This window comes from Ursus americanus, chromosome 32, assembly GCF_024610735.1.
Source record: "Ursus americanus isolate L20-20 chromosome 32, mUrsAme1.1.p, whole genome shotgun sequence".
In the NCBI taxonomy this organism is placed as follows: domain Eukaryota; kingdom Metazoa; phylum Chordata; class Mammalia; order Carnivora; family Ursidae; genus Ursus; species Ursus americanus.
In genome coordinates this window covers 24,030,206-24,048,060 of record NC_142158.1, presented here as the reverse complement: position 1 = coordinate 24,048,060, position 17,855 = coordinate 24,030,206, and the positions used below count along the sequence as shown (strand labels likewise).

General features: G+C 45.0%; 1 protein-coding gene across 2 annotated transcripts in view; it reads right to left on the bottom strand.

The window, feature by feature from the left end:
• Positions 1 to 1,018: 1,018 nt before the first annotated feature.
• CDKAL1 (CDKAL1 threonylcarbamoyladenosine tRNA methylthiotransferase) overlaps positions 1,019 to 17,855 on the bottom strand; it is a 673,848-nt gene continuing 657,011 nt past the window's right edge. The window contains exons 17-18 of one of the 2 annotated variants that reach the window (XR_015722607.1): positions 6,530 to 7,233; positions 1,019 to 5,240 (exon numbers count right to left, since the gene is read on the bottom strand). The gene's annotated coding sequence lies outside the window, so the exon portion shown is untranslated. Of the gene's footprint in view, positions 5,245 to 6,529; positions 7,234 to 17,855 lie in introns of both variants that reach the window. The other variant, XR_006779269.2, reaches the window with a different exon arrangement.

Sequence of the window (17,855 nt, the reverse complement as noted above, 5' to 3'; positions counted from 1 at the left end):
AACACAGATTAGTGGTGTTATGGGTTGAATTGTGTCCTCCCAAAATATATGTTGAAGTCCTAATCCCTGGTACCTCAGAATAGAAAATCTTTGAAAATAGAGTTGCTGACAATAGAATTAGTTAGGTCAGGATAAAGTCATACTGGGGTAGCATGGGCCCTTAATCCAGTATGACTATTGTCTCCTTGTAAGAAGAGAAGAGATAGAGACACAGAAGTGCGAAAGCCACGTGACATTAAAGGCAGAGGTTGAAGTGACCCATCTATAAGCCAAGGGAAGCTAGAGCCGACCAGAAGCCAGGGAAGAACCCTCCCCGAGCCTGCAGACAGATACGGCCTTGCCAACACCTGATTCAGATGTCTGACCTCTAGCGCTGTAAGAAAACACATTTCTGTTGTGTTAAGCCACCCAATTTGTGAGACTTAGTTATGGCAGCCTACTAGAAGTGGTAAGACGTTTCCGGCAACCTTCCCCCAACAATTTGCAATTCATGCAGCTGATCCAGAGTGCAGTCGGTCTGGTTGAGAATCACGGGGACTGATGGCAGTTGGTGAGCTTCCTGTGCACAAAGTACAAATGAGGCACGTGTTTCAAGGTTAGAAATTAGAGTAGTGAGATCGTGCTGGTGAAGATAACCAAACACAGATGGGATGCCCACTCATCGGAGATGGTGGGAAAAAATGTAGTTTTCTATATGAAGATCTGGACTCTAGAAAAAAAACCAAATGCAATGCCTCCATCCAGAAGCTCCCCCACGAGAGGTATACAGAATACACACGGAATCACACAGAATCCTTTTGATCCTGTCTCAGTCAAGAATAAAAACCTTTTGGGGCGCCTGGGTGGCACAGCGGTTGAGCGTCTGCCTTCGGCTCAGGGCGTGATCCCGGCGTTATGGGATCGAGCCCCACATCAGGCTCCTCCGCTATGAGCCTGCTTCTTCCTCTCCCACTCCCCCTGCTGTGTTCCCTCTCTCGCTGGCTGTCTCTATCTCTGTCGAATAAATAAATAAAATCTTAAAAAAAAAAAGAATAAAAATGTTTTGCAGGTTGTGCCAAAAAGCCTGGAATATGCCTTAGTTGTTTCTATCTTTTCCTAATGCTTTCAAATGAAGGATCGTGTAGTGAGCACTAACCATATCCCAAATTCTATGTTAGTTTTCTTTTACACTTAGAGTCATGCTTAACCATGTGCAGTTACTCTAGGATGTGCTGCATTAGCATGGCTAAGGTACGCTGATGACACCCTTCTGGAAAGACAACGCAGCTTCCCTCAAAACCCATGCTCCAGAGGGAGCTAAGCCATGCTCACGGTTCGTGAATCACTTCAACTCTTACCCACACGATGTTCACTTGCAGACGTGAACCAGTCTGGGATCTTGTCCTAACAGCTACAGAAGTGGGCCAGGGAGAAGTTCCAATACCAGTAATTGGAGTGGAAGTGGCAGACCACATCTGGGGTCTGCAGCATAGAAGAGTCAGGACATTATTATTCAGTGTCACACATTTAGACTTTCCGGCAAGCACCACACAAACAGACGCTGGGTGGTACACACAGCGATCTAATTAAAGGTATGGGCTAATTTTTTTTTCTAAAGGAAAAGCAATTATTATTCATTTTAATTGTAACCACTTAGCTTGTGCAGAACATTTTAAGAATCTGTTATAAAATCAGAAAACACATATGAGTTTTTCAAAAAAATCTATGGAAGGCATAAAGACTACCACGCAACAATTAACACCTACCTTCCCACATCCCCAGTTTAAGAAGCTGGCATTTTTTTTCCTCCTATGATGGAGCTACCAGAGTTTGAGAAGTATCTTGAAAGAAGACTCTGATGCAAGTCTCCAAATACACAACGCACAGTTGGTTAAAACTGGTCAAGACCTGTGTAAACTATAGAACTAAATGTGCCCCCACTCCTCTCGTCTGTGACACCTACCAACCCTCAGCAGTTTCTAAACCAGCTCACTTTCAAACACAAGGTTTCTGGTTACACCCCAGAATAGCCCTCATCCCCACATGAATATGGGTTAAAGATGCCTCTATCCACACAAACCCAATTTCCTCATGTCAGACCCGCTGCCCGGCTCTATTCTATCCCGGCCTCCAAGCTCAACACTGCCACGTGCAGCAGTAACACTGGGAGTAACAGGGAAATGTTGCAGTAACAGAAACCCCAGCCCCATGGAGTGTCTTTGATAGGGGATGATCGCTTGCATGCCTGAGGTAGAATCATTCATGAGCATTGACAAAACTCTAGCCGGAAAGGCTGAGGAAAAGCGCCTCCACACACACACATCACCCAGGAGACAGCTCCTAGACCTCCCTCCTAGAACCTCCCAGAAAGCTCTCCACAACCATGCCACTGGGACCAACTCTTCCTCATAATAACTTCAGCCTGCAAATGCCAGAACCTGTAAAATAAGTCCTCTAGCATTCAGCAGACCAGTTTTCTCAGGATAACCACATCTTTTTTCTCTTTCCCTTCCTTTCTTCCCTTATCTCTCCCTTCCTTCCTCCCTCCCTTCCTTCCTTCCTTCCTAGATTTTCTTTATTTGTCAGACACAGAGAGATAGAGCGTACAAACAGGGGGAGTGGCAGGCAGAGGGAGAAGCAGGCTCCCTGCGACGTGGGACTTGATCCTGGGACCCTAGGATCATGACCTGGGCTGGAGACAGATGCTTCACCGACTGAGCCACCCAGGCGCCCCAGGATAATCACATCTTTCAAATACTTTTCTGTTTGTCACCATTTTAAAGGATAAAGATGAACCACAAATCTTGCTTTCAGAAAAAGGAGTCCATTCCTGTGATCTGCTGGCTAAAAAAAGTAGCCCATTTCTGAAGTTTAGTCCTGAATGATTACTACCAATATGCCCATCTATTAATTGGTCATAGATACAGTAGTTTTAGTGCATGTTGCTTCTAGTTAATGTTCAAAGCGTTTAACCTGTGTCCATCAACTGACGAATGGATAACCGAAATGCAGTATATCCACGCAATGGATAAAAGCCACAAAAGAGCTTGACACTGATAGAAGCAGACACAAAAGCCACATGTTCTATGATCCCATATGTATGAACTATACAAAACAGGCAAATCTGGAGAGACAGCAGATGAGTGGCTGCCCGGAGTGAGGAGGAGAGAAGACAGGGAGTTCTTAGTTAATAGGTAAGGGGTTTCCTCTTGGGGTGACGAAAAGTTCTAAAACTAGATGGTGTTAATGAATACACAACATGGTGAGCGTACTTAGAGCTGCTAAATCGCACAGTTCAAGATAGTCGCAAGAAGTCAATTTTATGTTATGTACACTTTATGATATTTATTTATTTATGTGTTGATTTATTTGAGAGAGCGAGTGCACACAAGCGGGAGGGGCAGAGGGAGACAGAATCTCAAGCAGACTCCCCAGCGCAGCACAGAACCTGACATGACATGAGGTTTGATCCCACGACCCTGAGATCACGACCTGAACCGAAACCAAGAGTCGGATGCTCAACCGACTGCACCACCCATGTGCTCCTATGACAACTGTTTTAAAAAAGGATTTAAACTCCGGGTTTCCATTTCCTGAGCTACATCCACTGATATATTTTCTTTGGTATGTCACAGGAACTAGAGAGATACACTGTCTTGTGAAAATCTTAGCAGACGGAAACTTGTACGTTAAGTGCAATTCAAGAACCACCATCCTGACACATAAGTGACATTCAAGAACCACTCAGTGGCCGACATTGTTCATGACACCAGGCCACTGGGACGAGACGGTACAGGTGAGAACTGTACTCCCCACACATTGCAATCCTGCAACGTCCCTTATTGTCTCTCCACCTCCGCCCCTGGAGCAAAACTGCTCCTAAGATAAATTGCTAGTCACAATTTACAATCAGAACGCTATTTAGAAGCATAAGCAGGCAGTAGAGCACTTGTTCCTAATGTATTCTAGGTACTTGATATGCGGAGAGCACAAGACAATTTTTTCACACGATTGAACTCCTTAGGGTCTGTCTTCTAGATCATTTTGTTGGTTTAAAATACACCATTGCTCAAGCATTGTGAAGTCTGCCCATGTGCCTGGTGGGGAAAAGAAGGGCAATTCGGTTCACCGTGCTGAGATTTTTCTTTTATGCAAATTGCTTAAATTTCAAGCTACATCTTTTATTTCTTTCAACAACATCAAGCGTTAGCATGCCACTTGCCTCTCTGTTCCTAGGAATGAAGACTAGAAATCTTAATACAAAACATTAACTTGGTGGGCTGGTCCAGCAGAGTAATAGATCTTTGGAACTGCAGTGGCAAAACCCTGCCTGGGCTTCCTCAAGTCAGAATGAAGCACTGTAGTTCTTTCATTGAACCAATAGCATTTAAGTCACAGATCTATCTATGCAGAAAGCAATTGTGGCAGCTCCTTAAAGAGATGGCCGAAGCAGCCATTCAGTACCAGGGCTGATGAGTCCTGGTGCTAAAGGTGAAAATAATAGCTTAGATTAGAAAGAACTGCTGAGACCCCAAGCAATCAATGATACCTCAGAATCGCTTATTTGAGCGGGGATCGCTCTTATTTCACATGCAAAGCACACTACATTAGCCACCAGATGGTATCTTCCTTTTCCTGGTGGACTTCCTAGAATTCCCAAAGACTCTTGCCTGAATTAGTTCAGTTTCTCTGGCTAGCCTAATAAGATTTCAGCTAGCTGACAAGCCTGCAATACAGGGAAAAATGAATCCCAACAGATACGCACAACTATTTATTGGGCTTAATAAGAAGAGAGGAGAAAGAAAAAGAAAGAAGAGCTTTGATATCAATATAGTTGATATCTTTGAGTCTTATTTTTTTAACTCCTGAAAATTCACAAATCCCCGGTCTGGGAGGGATACCAGAGGTCAACTATTCAACATGCTGGTTTCGTTATCTACTGCCACATAACATACTACTCCAAAGTTTAGTGTCTCGAAACAATTACATTTATTATCGCACAGTTTCTAACCTTCAGGAATCTGGGTGCAGCTTACCTGGGTCTTCTGCCTCAGAAGGCAGCTGACAGGCTGCTGACAGGCTGCAATCCTGGTGTTGGCAGGGGCCACAGTCATCTGAAGGCTGGACTGGGGAAGGATCTGCCTCCAAGTCCACTCAAGCGATTGTTGGCTAGAGTCAGCTCCTCATGAGCTGTTGGTCAGGGCCCTCGCTCTGTTCCTCCCCATGTGACTCTCTCCATATGGCAGCTCACAATATGGCGGCTGACTTCATCAAGCAAACAATGGAGAGAACAAACAAAACAGAGGTCACAATAAACGAATATCAGAAGTGATATCACATCATGTCTTCTATTTATTAGAAGCAAGTCACTAGGTTCAACCCACACTTAAGAGAGGGGATTACACAAGGGCTTGAATACCAGGAGGTGGGCCATCTCAGAGGCTGCCTGCCACCTGTGCCCATTAAACATTTTTATCTTCTCCAGAGACTCTTCGCCAGCTTCTGCTCTAACTCCTTCTGCCATGAGGTGCTAACTCACAGTCATTTCAGAACCCTAACTACTTAAACAGTTCTCATGGCTGACACACCTGCTACTGTTTTGATCCCTGAGATTCTGTTAAATACCCAGAAACTCTTACGAGACCCTTGAATTCAAGATGTTTGTAAAGGGAACATTTAGATTGGAAACTCTGCTCGTGTGACAAGATCTGGGAAATGCAATAGTGTAGTTATTATTAGGGGAACCTTTAACACACTATTTAGGGCAATCTCAAGCATCAGAGGTATTACAGGCCAGCTGTGTCAGGGAAAGCCAAAAACCATGAGCAACCCTTGGCCTAGTTCCCCCTAATCAGCCCCATCCTGGGTTTTCCAAATCATTTTGGAGATGCATACAATTTGGTCTGCTTGCCCTTAAAGCTATTAGGGGTTGTTCAAAACAACTCTGGACAGTGGTGTCCTTATCGAGATTCAAAGGCATGCTGCCAAAAACAGTTGCCTGGGTTCTGAAGCACCCCAGAGCAATCTGTAAGAGGGGTGGGGGCAGTGAGACAGCTCTGGTGATAAGTAGGAAAGGCTTTCCAGTCAATCAGGAAAGAAAAGAGCCAAAGGACCATCACCCCGAGGACAAAGTCACATCAAAAGCCTCAGAGGTCCTGATTTCCCAAGAGATGGGGTTGCGTCTGCTCAATAAGGGTGAGACAGACACAAATGTGGACTGGGGTAGGCAAGTAGGAAGGGCAAGGGGGTCAGAGGCCCCATGTCCTAGTTGGTTCCATTCATCCTTTTTGCCATAATGCCAAAATGCCACATTTAAAGCAAGGAATACATGTGGGAGCTGGATGGGGTAGGTGTGAGAGGGAGGAGTGAAGGGAAATGCATCAGGGGTCTAATTCCTTATCCCACCACCTTCATGTCTTCTAAAGTTCCGTGACTGCATCCTGAGGCCTAAACTGGGGGACAGTAGCGTTATTCACGAACTTAGAGTATTTATAGCTAAAATCTAACTCACCAACTTAAAAAAAAAAGAACCAAAAAACCAAAAACCAACCATCAAATGAACCAGAAAGCCGAGCGTCAGATAGACATGTTTGCCAGTGGAAAGCCGCAGTACGTGTACCCTGGGCGCAGGGAAAACGCCCCTGAATCAATCTGCTGGGAAGGTTATTTCTAATTAGCACAACGGTAAGATCCTTGGTGGTGGGCATGCTAACTTGCTTCTGTCACTTTCACTTTTTCACTGCTCTCTTCGCCACTCTTCCTAGAAATGATCCACGACCTCTCCACGTGGTTGTTCACAGCCTCCCAGATGATCGTCGGCACCCACCCAGTGGGGGTTCAATTTTTGTCTTTGGCCGAATCAGAAGGACAAGAAGCAAAAAAGTGCGAGGGCTGCATCAACTCTCTAACTCTAGTGCTTCTCATCATGCCCTGGAGCCAGTTCAAGGTGCCCACTCAGCCTCAGATGCGGAGTCACCATAAGACGAACACAAATCCCAAACAACGTAAGAAACATCCTCACGAAGCTGATGGGAGTGCACGGGTGCATTTCTCCAAGTTGTTCTGCTGAGCTCCAGTCGGCGCTGGCCCTCTAGAGATACATAAGTGATGTGTGCAGGGACAGAACAAACCTAAATAGACATACGAACTGCAGAACGAGGCTTCAGAATCCAAAGAGCCTCCAGGCCAGTCAACGAGGTATCTCCAGTCAAAATGAGCAATCCGCATCCATACTTTCCACTCTGTATCGCACACCTGCAATACAGGTCAAAAAAATCAAGAATAGGAAATTCTATGTTTTGAGATTTAATTGAAAGGAAAATGAAGGCGCCTTCTACCAGTCTGACCCACAACTGATCAATCTTCATCTGCTACAAGGTTGGTGTCTCTTGTAGGAACATCATACTCTGTGGTTCACAGGTAATTGAGCTAAGGCTTCTACAGCAGTTTGTACTTCTGAAAGGTAAGTGCTTTAAAGAAAAACCTGTTACCAGTTGAGGAGAAGGGGGCCATGGAGTGGTTTCTTCCCCAATCTTCTTCTACTAGAAGAAAACGCAAGGTGGGGCTCTCCAAACATGGGCTGCATGAATCTCCCACATGGCCTGTCAGCTGGCCTCTGGTGAGACTGGCGATTACAATGAGACCACTCCGTGCTTCTGTCTCTGGCCTGACTTAATAACTTACTAATTATAATTGATGAAACACTAGGCTTCAACCCACACATGTCAAGACTCATTTCTATCACCATTTTGGATTTACTGTATATTACAGAGAAGCATGCGAGGAAGAGTCCAGTGGGTCACCAGAACATGGCAGACCTCAGGTCGATATCCCGATCCAGAATAGGAAGCCAGCTGGTCTGTGAGCCTGGGGATAGGAGCAGGGATCTGAGGTCAAGCAGGCGCTGCAGGAGGCAGGAACGAAGCCGCTGAGCCTGAGTCGCTGGGATTTGTATGCTCCTAGTGATAAGTGAGTGAGCACAGTCCCTCTGAAGGGGCACTGCACTGGGGGTTTTCTAAACAGGGCTGATCTCACACTTAGATGGCCCACTGCCCAAACCATCTGAATATCTTCATTTCTGGATGCCTCTGGTCTAATCCCCATAACTGGAGCTCACTGCTTTGGGGGATGAGGGAAGGCGAGTGATGGAATGAGACAGTTTTCTAAAAATGTGAATGTCTACATGTAGGCATGACGAAGATGTAAGGAGACAACAGTCTCTGGCAGTTTGACTAGCTCATTGTCATCATTTGTCACCACAAATTGTCCTGAGTAATTGGCACAGGGAGAGGTTAAGTGTCTTTGCCAAGGCTCTTCTGAATTTAAAAGGTGGACTGCAGATAGACCTCAGGACGTCTGATTCCTAACTTGATGCCCTTTCCAAGTGGACCCAACTATCTTTACGTGCAAAGTATCAGGAGGATATGCTTCTTTCTGTGGCCTTCCAGCAATAGATGTGAGAGGTGCTATTTAGAAGCAACTACAAGGGGCACCTGGGTGGCTTAGTCGTTAAGCGTCTGCCTTCAGCCCAGGGCGTGATCCCAGCATTCTGGGATCGAGCCCCGCATCAGGCTCCTCCACTGGGAGCCTGCTTCTTCCTCTCCCACTCCCCCTGCTTGTGTTCCCTCTCTCGCTGTCTGTCTCTCTGTCAAATAAATAAAATCTTAAAAAAAAAAAAAATAGAAGCACCTACAAAACTAGGCCCAAGAAATATTTACTGAGATCGTTCTTGCCCTCAAGGAGCTTGCCCTGAAGGGTCATCCCTTCATCCAGACCCTGCTCGGAGACACATTCCCCACAGGATCCAGCTTTTTCTTGGCTTCTCTTGAACTGCCATGGGGTTAATCGCTCAGCCATCGGACACCTAGTTATTTCCAAGCTCAGGTATCTCTTCCCCCTCCTTTCCCTCCTCCAGCTCACACGGAAGGGCACTGGACCCAGCCAACAACGTTTGCCTCAGATCTTGTCAAGAGGAAGAGCCAGCCTGTTAGCAGTCTGTCCCCATCCCCACGCGTTTGCTAGGACAGATTTCTCCTCTCAACACTGTATTTATTACTGGGGCGTGAAACACAAATCTGCAGATGTCTTTTCCACTCGCCTGCTGTTGAAGAGTCTACTCAATAATTTAGCTCTCTCTCCCTTAACGATGTTTGGTTTCTGTCGGCTGTTGCGTAAGACGGTGCGGGATGAATTCGCAGGTACCCTGGATTCCTCCCACCCTCTCTCCTGCCTCCTCTGTGCTTGGCTCTTGCAAGGCTTGGTTTGCAGCTGCAAGAGCAGCACCTCCTTAACTCCTGGGCAGCCACAACCATCCTGCTCGTTCGCAGACATAGCACTCCTCTGTCTCCCCATCAGTTTCTCACAGCAAATTGATGGTTACTCAAAAAAACAAAAAAACCCAAAAAAACCCTGTCACAATAGGAGACCAAACACTGGCAACAGATAAAACAAAAGGAGGCACCGAGCTCTTTAATTAAGGTTCATGAAGGCATGAGAATCCTAGCTTTTCGTTACCCCGCTGCGCCTCTGCCCGATTAGCCACAATGCATCTGCTCGGCTTCCTGCTATCCATCTGTACTGCGAGAGAGAAATGTATTCGGGTCGCCCTCATTCTCAGTAAGATGGCTCAAAGGCATCAGCTGCAGATAGACTAATGGTTATGCGTGTTGACAGAGCGTTTCCTGCGCGCCTCGCTGTGTTGACATGCAAGATCACACCACCTTACATGTACCTGGGATTAACCCACAGCCACACCGACAGCCCAAATGAAATGCCTACCCCCAGGAAACCCGGATGGTTTGGGGATGACTCATTTCTACGCTCTAGCGTTTCCAGCTGGAAGTAAACCTCAATCAGCCCCCTTTCTTAAAGTCCACCTACCCATTCTGCAAAGGCTTACGCCATAAAATGCCTCGTTTCCTAGATTGAAAAGACCATGAGAATTGGGATCTTTCTACACATCACAACTTTCCATTTCCATGTGGCATGAGTGTATGTCAGTGTACGCAGGATTCTTTTCTCTAAGAATCTAAGAAAAGGCCAGCCAAACTCAAGTGACCGCTCTTTGGAGCCACTGGGGAGAACATGCTGGGCAACTGAAGTTATGCTGGCCCCGTGTGATGTTCATTTCCCCAAAGAGCTTATTTGTCTTATTTATAAAAATGTGTTAGCACTGTGCGGATCCTAAAATGCTTGACTAATGTGCCATTCTGTGATCCAATAACATTGATCCCTTAAACTCAGGTTCATAGAATTTGAAGCCGCTGAGCTGACCTCAGACACAAACTCAGACATCTGGGACTTAGAAGTATTTTCCTAAAACTGGTAAAATCCAAATAAAGTCTAGGGTTTAGTTGAAAGTAATGTATTGGGGCGCCTAGATGGCTCAGCTGGTTAAGCATCTGTCTTCGGCTCAGGTCATGATGCCAGGGTCCTGGGATTGAGCCCTAGGTCGGGCTCTCCACTGACTGGGGAGCCTGCTTCTCCCTCTCCCTCTGCTGCTCCCCCTGCTTGTACTCTCTCTCTCCCTCACTCTCTCAAATAAATAAATAAAATCTTAAAAAAAAAAGTAATGTATCAATGAGGGTTTCTTAGGTTTGACAAATGTATCATGATAATGGAAGATGTTAACATTGGGGGGAACTGCGTAAAGGGTGTAGGGACTCTCTGTGTTACCTTTGCAACTTTTCTGTAAATCTAGAATTGTTTCAAAATAAAACATTTATTTAAAACCATTAATATATATATTATGTTTTTAACAAAACATAATAAAAATATATATATTTCCCTCCATTGAGTATAAATAAAAGCCACATACAGTTTAAACTGTGTATTACAAAGTAGCATCTTGCTACACCTCCATCAGAAAAGACAAGGTAAGAAAGAGACATGGGTTCAAATTTTGATGTAGCCACAAGCTTGATGTCAGTACTCATTCGATGTTTCAATCACTCCCTGAGCACTTTATTCTCTCTGCTGTTGTAAGGAGAACCTCAGCTTTTGAAGAATTTCACATTCTTTGGAGAATTCCAGACTGCATGCCTGAAACTGTGAAGGCAGATTTGGTAGAATATGCTAGGGATGAGATAAACTACAGGAGGAATTTCTCCTATAAAATGACCAAACCAGGAAACCTAAGTGCAAAGCTTTACAAAGTCTGAGAGACTGTTTACTGGCAAGCATGGACCAAGCATCGTTCTGTCACCACAGACTAGATTTTCTGCTATTTGTTCATGCAAGCAGATCAATTAGGGTTAAATGTGGTTATCATTAGTCTAGCCCTTTCTTTTTTTGTCCCCACTTAAACACCTTATGGAACTCAAAATGGTAGCTCCGAAAGGGTCTTGAAAATGGCCTGACCCATTCTTCGCTTGAGGCCCAGAGGTTGTTTTCAAATTAAACGAGGGCACACAGGTGGAAGTCCTTTGAATAAACTGCGGCATAATTATAAGGTATAATTACTATCGATATCATGACCAGCCACTTGGCCAAGATCACCCAGCTGTTTGACCATGGAAGATTCTAAACGCCAAGGAGCTTGGCATGAGTTTTTGTAATTTAATTATGGACAGTTCTGAATCCCACATGAGGAAGTGTTTAATAAATAATCAACTGATTGCAAAGCGGGCTCTCAACCCAAGCCAGTAGAGAGAGTACCTTTCCTTCTCAGAAAGAGTGAAGCCGGAAGAGAGTGCATTTGTCTGTTGGTTTGTACCAGGAGCAGAAAGAAGTCTGCATTTATTCATGGGGGAGAATAATGTAACTGCTATAAGCTGCTGTGTTACATCAATTTAAAAGTAATTTTTCTGAATTAAGAGAAGATTGAGTGGGGAAAATGCTTCCTTTTGGAAATGCAATTCCCGACTATTTATACGCTGATACTCTTTGCAAGTACACAAGCCATAAGCTGCTTCATGTGCCAGCAACATCAACCAGGACAGGAAAAAAGTCACTCTTCAGTCAATCATTTTCCTCTCACTTGTGCCCTTCCCCCACACTCCTTGATCTCACCAAAATCCAAGCCAACTCCTTTAAAAACAGATAGGCATAAAATAATCAAGTTCCATGCTGAATATCAACAAAATCCATGGCAATGAATGGGAATGAAGGAGAACATTTCATTTCATATTTAAAAATGTTAAATTGGGTGCTTATAATTCCCCTGATTTAGCTTTTTTAATTAAAAAATTCAAGCTTTATTCAACATTTGCATATTCATGCCTCCATAATGTGCACTGATTGCATTAAAGGCGGAGAAAAAGCATGTAAGTGCAGCATAAATATAGTTAGTCATCAAGTGCACCATCTCTGTATGCATAGATAAATATTTCCAAACAAATTAACATACACCCGAGCACAGGTGCTCTGGCCGCACAACTCCCCCCAGCTACTTCAACCCTACTTTTCCTTCCATCAAGTTTCAAGAGCCAGAGCATCAGCTTAGAAATTTCATAATTTGGTGTTTTGTAGAATTAGCAAGTCCCTTTGCCAAAGTCTCTGATCAGTGACTATCTACAACCAGCAGTAGTCAGGGGAAAAAAAAAATCAACTGCACTCTTCATTACAAACCAAAAATACACCTTCCATAATTCAACAAAGACTTCCAATAGTTTGTAGGTGCAAGTCATCAGGAAGGGCAATGAAGATCGTGGACCAGGCATTGTGGACACTGTTAATGCCCCCCGCCCCCCGCCAAATTCCTGCTTATAGAATGAGGACTGTTTGAAGCAACAATGTGCCCATCTCTTAGAAGTAGGCTGTGTTTCATCTAAGCCAGAGGTTGGCAAACTACCCCTGGGCCAAATCCAGTCCACCACCTGGTTTTGTAAATAAAACTACTGGAACACAGACACGCCCATTCATTTACTTATTGTCTATGGCTGTTTTCACACTCCAAGGATTTGAGTAGCTGCAACAGAAAACATATGACCTGCAAAGTCTCCAATATTTACCACCTGGCCCTGGATGGAAACATTTCCCAAGCCCTGGTCAAAGCCAACCCCGGTCAATGTCCCAGCATCCCTTGCAGCTAGGAGGATGTTGGATTGTATGCAGTAGGCAAGGAAGAAGTCACTACCAGTCGCTACTCTGGGATAACAGAATAGATGATAGACACATTCACTGAAAGACGAATGATGGAAGAGCATCAGATTTGGGGACTGGAGTATAGGGAGGAAGACAGAATTTCAGGACATACGAATCTATGATTTGAGGTACTTTTGGGAAGTCAAGTAAACATGTCAATATACAAGTGTAGAACTCCATAGAGAGGTCTAGATCTTTAACTTTAATTCAAAGGATGCTTCTTGGATCTTATCTGCTGCAAACCGGTATCTCCAATTAAATCCTCTTAACCACCACTTCCTTCTTATGACTCCCTCTTAACTCAGTTTCTGCAGAACTGGCCTTTCTTGGTTCTCTGCCCACCTCTCTGGCTGCTTCTTTTATCTCCTTTGTCTGCCCACATTTTGTCCTTCACTTCCTAAATTGGGAGATTCTTTTGGGGTTTATCATCCCATGTTTATGCTACACTCAATATTCTTTCCCTTGAACATTCACATTGGCCTCATAACTTTTAAGCAAATGACTTCCAAGTTGACATTCCTAGCCTAGACTTTTCTTTTCAACTTGACCCATTGTTACACATTGAACATCCCCAAATAGGTGCCATGTTGGCACTCAAACTCTGTGTATCTAAAATATTTACTCATCTCCCTCCAAACAGAGAAAAAACACTGGCTGTAGAGTCAGAATTACTTGTTTTGAGTCCTGGTTTTAAGTATTCCTAGCTGTGTGAGATTTAGCAAATGTCCTTTTTTTTTTCTAAAAGATTTTATTTATTTATTTGAGAGAGAGAGATTGAGAGAGTGAGAGAAAGATTGCATGTGTGTGCACGAGTGGGAGAGGAGCAGAGGGGAGGGAGAGGGACAAGTGGACTCTGCACTGAGCATGGAGCCCTATGTGGGGCTAGATCCCAGGACCCTGAGATCATGACCTAAGACAACCATACTCTGGCTTTCAGCCCCCGTCAGGAAGCAGAAGATCTGAACACCATTTTTGTTTCTGGACCCTGCTCTAAGCTTCATTTCATACTTGCTTGGTTCCAACCAGGTTCTGACCTCAGCTCTGCTGTGTAGGGCCTGTACTGATTGCTCTCTGTCCAGCTCACCTTACTCTCTGGCTATGGCTGAAATCTGGGCTTTCAGGTCAGCTCAAATTTGATCTCAGGTTTGCATGTCCTTTTCTTAGGCTTTGACTTCCTTGATTTAGAAAATCACATGGATGATGAAGGCAACAGAAGCGAACTGTAAATGAGCTCTACAAAGAGGCAGGCATTTGAGGTGGGCTTATGTCAAGTCGATCAGGGAACACGGGCTAGACACAAGGGATGGTTTGCAGAGGTGTTCACTTAGGTGGTAGTGGCCAAGCCACACCCTGACCCTTCCTTGCTATGGTGGAGCTCCTGCCAGTCACCACGGAAGCCGACCTGAACACGCAATGGAAGTGAGCTCCTCTTGCCCCTTTTGGCATTTTATACTGTATTTCTACCTAGTGTTTGCTCAAGGATCAGCTCCAAGCCTTTGTGTTCAACTTCAGATGAATCCTTTTACCAAAGAATGCATTTCCCGACATCATAAGCACTCAAAGGCCAGATTTAGAATACTTCATTCATCTCCCTTTTAAAATCTTTTCAAGGGGGCTATCACTCCAGAGTTTGACAATGTGGTCTATTTATTCCTACTCAAGAACATGAGAAAGCAAACTGGATATTAGAAGGGCGGGGAAGCATTTCCAAGCTGGTATGGTTCCAAGAAACAGAAAGTGAAGAAGGAATTCCTTGTTGCTCTCTCCTGACTGTTGCTCCAGGACTGGGAGCTGCCCAGGAAGATTGAGTTAACATAGCAGCCAAACTCCCCTACGACAGTCTAGGGGCAGAGTTCTTCCTTTGTAGTGATGACTAGATAGCTCTGTCAGTTACTGTGGGGCCGCAGGCCTGGCATTTGAACAGGAAGTGGGGCCAATCCTAAATGAAATCAAACTGTGAATAAAGGAGGATTAAAATAAAAATTGACAGCACAGTTCACAGAGCTAGTGTGTGGCTCGGCTGCCTGAAAGTTGCTGCCATCATTTGCCTTGGAGACGAGACATGAAAAATTGCCTCTATAGCTATTGGCTGAGGAGGCTGTGAAAAGTGCGTCTGCCTGCACTTTGTCGGGCCTGTGACGCTCGGAAGGTAAGAGGGGCTGGTGAGAATGTTGACAGGCCGATAAGTTTCTTTGGAAACAGCCTAGAAAGCCTGCCAGGAATGCAGGAGGCTTAATGTTCTAATTCAACAGCTCTACTCCCCATGCTTTGTAACTGTAGGAATATGATTTCAAAATAACCATTTCAGAAAGGACATTGGATTAGGAATCGGGAACTCTCAACTCCAGCCCTGCCTCTGCTAACTGGATGTATAACCTTGACAAAATGCTTCACTCTCTCGGGCCCATGTGTTTCAAAGTGTATTTTTAGTTTGGAGGGGAGAGGATGGAGGCAGGAGACTGGGTGGAGGGGTGGTGGGGAGGGATGAGACTTGGTTCCTGGGTTTCTGGGCCTAGGTTGGGCAGACCCAGGGCCCAGAGAACAGAGACGCAAAACAGGATGTGGTCAACACTGCTCTAAAGAGGTTTTAGCTTTCACCCACCCTCACGATGGAAATATTTCCATCAGTAGTGCGCTGAAGAATGTCCAAGTCCTGAGCATCAGAACTTGTGAATGTGATCTTGTTTGGAAGATATCTGCATCATAATTAAGGATCTCAAGATCAGATCATTCTGGATTTGGGGTGAGCCCTAAATCCAATGACAAGTGTCCTTACAAGAGAAACACAGAGGGAAGATTGAGGGACTTGGACACACAGGGGAGGCCATGTGAAGCCAAGGCAGAGAAAGGATTCTACAGCCCCCAGTCAGAGACACCTGGAGTCACTGGAAGTTGGGAGAGGCACGAAAGGGTCCCCCGTAGAGACTTCAGAGGGGGTGAGGCTCTGCCAACACCTTGACTTCAGACCTCTGGCCACAAGAACTGAGAGGGACTAAGCTTCTGTTGTTTTAAGCCACACAATTTGGAGTAATGTGTTAGAGCGGCTCTAACAAGACCCCTGTGACCACAGTAGCCTAGCATCTCTTAAAAATACTTCCTTACCTGCCTTGGGTCTCAGAAATGTTCATCCAAACCAGCCCCAAGCCCCGACTTAAACACAAGCTGGGGGTAGTAATTCATCTCTCTAACCCTACTGAACACCAAGCTATTCCTAGAAAGAGGAGAATTCACTGCTTTAATTCAACTCTGAGATGAACACCAAAGTGGTAGAGGTCCTTCAAGCTGTCTGGTGAGGTGGTCTGGAGGAGACACCTGTTCCACAAGTGCTTGCTGAGAGAAGACAAGGTAGGTTGACAGCACAGAATGGCCAATGAGGAGTTGCTGGCGCCGGTCATTTCCGGTGTGAGTGTTTCTGGGTGAGAGTGTGGTGCTCAGTGAGCACACGCCCGCGTACACTCCCTGACATGACAGGCCTCCGTACATGCCAGTGCTACCCCCCACCCTTCACATGGTTGTGCTCTTCATTCTCAGGTCTTGTTCCTTCTCTGTCTCACTAATAGGACAAATGCATTCTGAACCCTGACAGTGGGCTGGCCACCCCACATGCCCACCCAACTGCCCATTGACCCATGACATGACATACAAAAAGAGTGGCAAGTATGCAGAAGTAAGTAGAGGGATGGGTGTGCCCTAGAATAACTTGAAGCTAACTGGTTGACCAGCAAGCCAAGGGCGGGGGGGGGGGGGGAGGGAGGGAGGGAGGGAGAGAGAGAGAGAGAGAGAGAGAAAGAGAGAGACTGCAGGACAAAGATGCAACAACAACAAAAAAATGTTCCATTGGTCAAGAAAGCTGAGATGATTACTGATTTACAGTACCCTCAAGGTTTTCGTTACTGAATTCACTACTTCTCTGCCAGAACCAAAAGAACTTCCACACACAACTTCATTCAGTAGAATACCTTTTATTTAAGTTCTTGGGAGAGAACATTGAGAGGAGTCAGATGCACTTCACAGTTTAAGTGAATGGAAGTGGTTTTAAAAAGGGGAGCGAAAGAAATGCACTAGGAGGCATTCTCCTTCCCACAGAAACAAGTTATTAAAATTCAAACTGCACATTTCAGTTTTGATGGGTTAAATCTTTTGTTTTTGTTTATTTAAAAAATTTTTTTTAAGATTTTATTTGAGAGAGAGAGAAGAGAGAGAACACAAGCAGGAGGAGGAGCAGAGGAAGAGGGAGAAGCAGACTCTTCGCTGAGCTGGGAGCCTGACGTGGGGCTCGATCCCAGGACCAAGAAATCATGACCTGAGCTAAAGGCAGATGCTTAACCAACTGAGCCACCCAGGTGTCCCTTTTTAAAAATTTTTAAGAAAGATTTATTCATTTATTTTAGAAAGACAGAGAGTGCGTGAGCACAGTGAGGAGTGGCAGAGGGAGAGAGAGAATCATAAGCAGACTCCACACTGAGCACAGAGCCCGACACAGGGCTCCATCTCATGACCCGAAGATCACAACCTGAGCCAAAACCAAGAGTCAGACGCTTAACTGACTGCACTACCCAGGCACCCATTTTTATTTTTAATTGTGGTAAAATACACATACTATAAAATTTACCATCTTAACCATTTATAAGTATAAAGTTTAGTAACCTTTAGGATATTCACAGTGCTATGCAACTTGTCTCCAGAATGTTTTCATGTCATAAAACTGAAACTCTGTTCCTACCTCCCTATTCTCCCCTCCCTCCAGCCCCTGGCAATCACCATTCTACTTTCTGTCACAATGAATTTGCTCT